Source organism: Corapipo altera, unplaced genomic scaffold (assembly GCF_003945725.1).
Source record: "Corapipo altera isolate COAL_440 unplaced genomic scaffold, ASM394572v1 0, whole genome shotgun sequence".
Taxonomy (NCBI): domain Eukaryota; kingdom Metazoa; phylum Chordata; class Aves; order Passeriformes; family Pipridae; genus Corapipo; species Corapipo altera.
In genome coordinates, this window is record NW_020884872.1 from 55,836,295 (window position 1) to 55,843,331 (window position 7,037).

At 40.4% G+C, this 7,037-nt stretch overlaps 1 long non-coding RNA gene across 1 annotated transcript; it reads left to right on the plus strand.

Annotated features, from left to right (window-relative positions):
• Nucleotides 1–3,846: 3,846 nt before the first annotated feature.
• Nucleotides 3,847–6,159, plus strand: LOC113948210. Its single transcript, XR_003528040.1, has 2 exons — nt 3,847–4,768; nt 5,621–6,159. It is a non-coding gene; the product is annotated as an uncharacterized LOC113948210 (long non-coding RNA).
• The last annotated feature ends 878 nt before the right edge of the window (nt 6,160–7,037 follow it).

Consider the following 7,037-nt stretch of genomic DNA (forward strand, 5'->3'; position numbering starts at 1 on the left):
TTGGTGACTGATCTCTCCCTGTCCTCATCTCAAATCATTAACCCTTCATTATATTTTCTGTTCACTGTCCACTTGTGGAGGGAAGTGATAGGGTGGCTTTAGTGGGCACCTGACATCCAGTCAGAGTCAACCCACAATAGTTTTTCTTCCTACAGCCTGATGAGGGGACATGGAGCTGCTGTGCTGAGAGATGAAAATTGTATGCACAGATGCAGATCCCTTCACAGTCAGTGGAAATGAACCATGCATCCTACCAGATCACGGGCCTTTTAATATCTAGAGGGATGCTTCATGTATTCAACGGTGACACATGAACGACACCATTCAACCCTGATGAGATGGGAGCAGTCCTGGGAAAGCACAGTAATATGACCCTGGGACGTACTGGTGAAAATCCAGTGAAGTCATAGTAATAGCACTTCTAATAATAAAAAACATGGTGCGAGTTTTGAGGACCCCTGTCTGGGATTTGGAAACCTTAATTCTACCATATTTTCTCTTTAAACAACACAACCCTCAGCTGCTCATTTGAATCACTGAGTCTTAGATTCCAACACTCACCAGCAGATAGTGGTCTGTCAACTGATCCCTGGGAGGGGTGAGAATGAACACCAAAACTTCCAGGCTTTGACAACTCTCACCTCAGGGCGGGTCCATACATTAAGAAGTACATTAATCATCACAGATTGGACCTGTACTTTAGCCACTGTGAACTGCACAGGAGAGGCAGCTGTAAACATTAATGTTTTGACCTGCAACTGTTGTAAGGGAATTGTCTGGTCTGATTGGTTTCTGTAAAAGTTGTGTAATAGGGAATGAAAGAAACAGTTTTCCAAAGGACCTCAGCTAGCAGTCACATGCATCCTTCTACCCAAGTATCTCTACTGACTTCTCCAATGTGCTCTAAGAAGCCTCTGAAAGCTGTTTGCTGAATGACTATTTGAGTTGATTTTGTCCTGGGCAAATCATACCTTCCAAAGGACAATTTTTTCCATTGGGAAGAAGCTATCAGTGAAGTGCTGCTGGAATTGAAACACAAGTCAGCAGTCTCAGTGAAGACACAAAAAATTGATGATCAATTTGTCTTGTTTTTCCGTAAACCATTCTTTCAGCATCAAACCTCAGACATGATAACTGTATAAAGAAAACTTCCATATCTATAGCAATGTGTTGCAACAGAGCAAGCTGCTTTTCAGAGCCAGAAGTCTGGCTCTTTTAGCAAGCAGTACCGCTAAAAAGCTGTTTTAAAGGCTATAGAAAGCACACTCTAGCCAACTTGCCCCAAAATGTGAAATCAAATAGGCTGTGTAAGTTCAGTATCACTAAGGCTGGTGAATAATCAGTGGAATGAAATTCCTGCCCAGAAAAATACCCTGTCTATGGAGTAATGCTGTAGACACCCCTGAACAGATGGGATGCAGAAAGGTCCATGACATCTAGAGATGAAAATAGGTTTTACAAAAAAATAAAAAAAGCCAAGATCACAGGCCTGATTCTGATCTCACCTTGCTGTAAATCGTAAGTCACTCCATTTAGGCTGGAAGTTAAGTCAAATCAATTTAAGACCCTTAATTTTTAGGGAAGGATAATTACTTTATTCCCTCCTTTCCAATCTGAAGCAGCCCATCAAGCATCCAGCTGGCTGTAGGCTGTAAAAGAGCATTTCTCTGGATGAAACCAACCCTCCTCCCTCCTTTAAATCCCCTACCCTCTAGTAAAACACTTTAATAATGTGTAAGAGCTATTTTTGTTGGGGTATGCCCAGTTGTCCTAGACATAATATAGACTGTCTCCTAGTCCAAAATCAACTCAGGTGGCCACTGTGAAGCTGTGAAGTCAGAGACATGCAGCATGGGAGCACCAGAAGTACCTTTTAAAACAAAAGGTAGGTCTTTCCCCTTTCTGTGTCAAATCACCTGTAGCCAGTAGAAATTCCGCTATCAAGTGGCTGCCTGCCCTGTCATTGGCCTCTGAAGACATCTGTCTCTGAAGAGCTCTGTATTTAGGTCACATACATTTTCAAAACAACTCAATTTCTTTGTGGAAAATTTAAAAAATTACTCCAAGATATATTCCTTCCTGCATCTGTAAGGATAATGTTACACATCCTGATCTGCGTGAGAGATGAGCAGGCTCACAGACGTGTCCTGGTTTTGAGCCAGACACTACAATGCTAAGACATGCAGCTTCTGTGCCCAACCCAGCATCCAAACTGAAATTATAAAAAAAGTGTACAAAACTCTCAGAAGAACCTGTGTGATTCTTACCTTTTCTCTCACTTGCCTGATTGCAATAGCATTAAACCCTCACGAAGTAGGGTTAATTTTACCTTTTTAATTTATATGAAAATGTTCTCCTTTTCCCATACGAGCTTGTAAAGTCATGGGAATATATTCTGCTGCCTTCCTGACATAAATCAATGGATATATTGGAGGGACAGGCCAAAAAATATATACATTTCTTGCCCTTCAGCTCTATTTCACCCATAAGCATTTGCCCACATCCTGGAACAGAAGAAATGTTTTCTTTCCATTGAGTTTCTGACTTTCATATTTCTACAGAAGTTGGCCATTACCACACAGTTGATACTAACAACTTGACTCAGAATCTGTTAGGAAGAGAAACTCTTTTAACAAAATGACAATTATAATTCATCCAAAAACACCTACAAACAATGAAATAAAGTGAAATATAAGTAAATGTTTTTCTTGAGGATACAGACTCCTTTGCACTATGATTCTTCTTCAAACATACCTTCATTTAATAGGTAATTGCCAGCTTATTCGTCCTACTCCTGTTCAGAATATGCACAAATTCATTGTCTTGGGTATAACAAAAGACTAAAAATCTATGGAAAACCAGATATTTCTTGGCCAATAATGTGTAAACTGTGACAGTTTATAAATTCAGACTGCTGGAAAGTGCAAGTTTATGGTCCTTACTAAACTACCACATACAATAGTTACAGGCAAATGTTAAAAAAGGTAGGCTAGAAGGAGAGAAAATCAAAATTCATATTAGTTGCATGTAATATGCTGTAAGATATATCTGTCATTCCTGTGGACCACTGTTCATCTGGGGGCCTATGAATGCATGGTGAACCTCAGGGCATGATTCTTTTCCATGCTATTCATAACAAGTATATTTCTGCAAAAAGTAGCATTCTCCATTGTCTTATCTTCAAACCTATCTTGAGCAAACCTATGCAGTTTCTAAAGTGCACCCCAATGCATTCTGTGGCTGTGATTTAGCATTTTTCTGCTGTCAAAGGAACCTGTACAACTCCAGCCCCATTAATATGAAAGTGCAATCTTTACTGAATTCATCCTTAAAGCAAACCCTCACAATAAGGGAAGGCAACCACCCCCCCCCACCCCAAGGTAGAGAATGACATCTCAGGAAAATCATCCTCAGGATCCATCACAGTGCTTAGGCAGTTTTTGATACGTGAATACCTCCTACTGGACAACTTTTCCTTAGAGTCTCATCTGATGGTCTGAAGGACCCTGCATACTAAAATACCCCTATCACTTCACCTGGTAGTCTGAAAAACCCACTCTGTGCTAAAATAACCCTAAGAGCTCATCCTGATGGTCTAAAAGATCCCCTGCACCAAAGATCTCCTGGACTTCATAGAACTGTGTGGGTCCTGCTCAGTTAGAGACCCACTACTCTTGGTGCATCACTCAGAAGTGCTTTGCTGAAGACAACATTTGGAGAGTCTGAGATGGTTCAGAAACATCAGTCCAGACCCACTGTCAGCACTGTATCCCACACATGAGACAAAACAACAATGTAATCCTCAGCCATAACCAGCCACTGTCCTGTGTTCTCACCTGCCCTGCTGACTTCGCTGCCACCTTGCACCTCCTGAGGTCTGCACACATCTTGCACCTACTACCGACTATTTTTGCTCAATTTAGCCCATTGCTCACCTTCTTGGAGTCCCTCCACCAATTCCCCAAGTCAACAAACATCCTGTCCAGACCTACCCAACACTTATTAGCCCACTGACAGTTTTTTATTTCTTGACAAGTAAATCAAACTTTAACTTTTTTCAGGCATTTGGTTTCAGTCTTTATGTATAGTCCCCCATGCAAATGAAGGCTCCTCATGCATATTCACTATGTATCCCATGTCCCCAAAAACACGTCTATCAGAAAATGATCTTCCTATAAGTTGTCCATTCTATATGTTCCACTTTCCTTGGGATTTCCTTATCTGAGCCTGGTAATATTTCTTTTTGACAAGACAAAAATTTGTTTCAGAAGGACAAAATAAATTTGGGTTGAATTAGGCTAATCCTGCTTCTGCTGGGAAAGAAAGGAAAAAGTTTTTTTTAAAGTGATTGCTTTTTTCAAAACGGCATTGATTGTTCCAAATTTGACCAAAATTTAAAAGAAAAAAAAAAAAAAACAAAAACTGTTAAACACAGAAGTGAATGATCTCCAATCCGAAGATGACATTGTGCAGCAAACCAAATTATTTGAATCCAAATAGTTTTTCATTTTTTTCTCTTTGCAGAAAATGGATCAATTCCTGTCCCAGGTGAGGATCTAAGCCTCTCACCCCTTTTTACTTCTGACATGTCCTGAAGACCTATCAATCCTGATGGTCTATGGCAGCACACAGCAGCAAACAGGGCTGTGCTCCTATCTTTCTTCTCCCTATGTGGATCCATGAGCTGGTCACTGGGACTAGATTCACCCCAGCTTGCTTCAGAAGTTTGAACGACCACTTACCAACCTCAGGTCACCCCAGAGTAATGGTCAGTTCTGGGGGCAATTCATGGGGCCTGTTTTCTGTTCAAGAGGCTGAGAGAGATTTACAAATCTGAATGCATGATAAGATGTCAAAAAAACCCACAACCTGAGATCAGCTTTTAAAAGAAACATAGTCATATGTTGTCATCAATTTGTCAAAAGGCTGAACATAAACATGATTGAAGGCACCTGTCAGTCTTGGAAATAAAAGTTAATCATCTAGTCTGATTGACTCTAATCTGTGTTATTTCTGAATTGGTCTCACACTTCGAAGTTTTGACATCCTTTTTAGCAAGGTGAATGCAAATACTGTTTCTAGATAGTGTGTCACTGCAGTGGTAACAGCCACTCAGGGACATTCTTCTTTAACTTGGAAGTTTCCATGTAGTAAACAGGTTGTCTGAATTATTTTATGTTATGTTTATTATTATGTATTACTACTTTGTTTTTTTTCTTATTTACCTTGACATTTTTACATTCCCAGAGATACACAGTGAAATGACAACATGAGCAATATCATATTACAAATCTATTTGGATATTAGGGAAGAAGATCTTGCCATTAAGATGGTGTGACATTAGCATAGATTGCCCAGAGAGGCTGTGGAACCTCTGTTCTCGGAGAAATTAAGAATTTGACAGGACATGACCCTGAGCAATTTCCTCTAATAGAGCTGGACTTCAAAGTCAGCTCTGCTTTAAGTGGTAATTGGACCACACAACCTTCAGATGTTCTGTCCACCCAAGATTATTCTACTCACTTATGTGTTAATGTCTCCTTAAACCTTAATGTCTGTAAATCTTAACCTCCATTTAATTTTTCAGCTTTTGACAAGTTTTCTCAAACAACTTCTCTAGTGTCCCAGTTGTTTTGATGCCTTGAGGAAAGGCAAGAAATCGTTTGGTTTTTTGTTTGAACCCATTAGGGTAGATGTGCTTCATTGCTGTAGCATGTCCATCACTGGGCTGACACCAGTCCCAGGCCTCACCTCTGTGCAGCTACCTAGCAGCTGTGGACAGAAGGCTGCACGAGGAGCTCTGGTCCCCCATCAACCTACCAGGGCTCAGAAGCTGAACCTCCAACATCTGCCCACTTCCTAGACATGTGAAGACATCCATCACATGTGAACAAGAGGTAAAGGCCAGCAGGTTTGGGCTACCCTTCTCTGGTAAGCCATCAAGCTGAAGCAGTTGCTCAGCAGAAGTTTGAAGACTGATTTTTTTACTAAGGAAAAAACTTCCCACTGGACATATGTCAGTGTCCAGATCTGGTGAGAGCTGAGGGACAGCTCAGACAGAAGGTGAACCAAGAACACAGTCATAGCCCAGCACACCTGGGGACCTGAGTAGTACTACAGAAATTACTTTCTTTTTCCTTAATAAAGCCAAATAATTTATTTCCTGGCCTTTGCACTTTTATTACAAGCTGCTATTCATAATTGGCTTTGTTTGTTTGTTCTATAGTTTTATAACTGGACACTTTTGTAATTAAGAGTGTTTTTAAGTGATATGTGTATAAAATTGAAGTGGGCAAGTGGAAAAAATAAACAGAAGGAAAGTTTTTAAGAAGTTATTTGAATTGGCCGTGATATTCTTCCCCACTAGCTAGTGAGGTTTTAATTAGCATTGAAAATCATAAGTAACTGGAGATGAAAGAGCCCTATTAGGTCATCCAGCCCAGTTCCCTGCCAGTTCAGAATTGTGCCCAACAGTGTATTTCCCAGTGTTTTGTCAAGTCCGGCACTAAGCCTGTTCATTACATGACTAATATGCTCTTTTGAAGTAGCAGGAGGGAAACTGCTCACAATCCAGACCCAGGCATTTTTTTACAGTTTATAGAAAAAAAGAATGATAAGCAAAGATGCAAGCCAGTATAGAAATTTATATGCAGGACTCCACATGGGGCATTTATTCTCATTCATATAGGGGAGCTCACACGTGGCCGAGTAAATATGAATGATGAACTAAATGTCATAGCAGGGATTGCGGGAAAAGTGTTTAACTGCTTCACTGAAATGAAGGGGCCCAAAAGAGGGAGAGAAGCGGAGCTGCAAAGCCGTCTTCACTCAACTCCTGGCCTAGGTCAGCCTTCATCCCAAAGGAACATCATACATAGTTCACTTGCATTTTCAAAAAAATCCGAGCAAGAATTAAAAAAAAACCCAAAACAAAAAAACCAACCAAACAAAAACCCCCTCTAGATTATATGCCTTGGTTGACAAATCCCATAAAACAAGCAGTCAGCAGTGGGTTGTCAAAAAGAGGTGAAGATTTC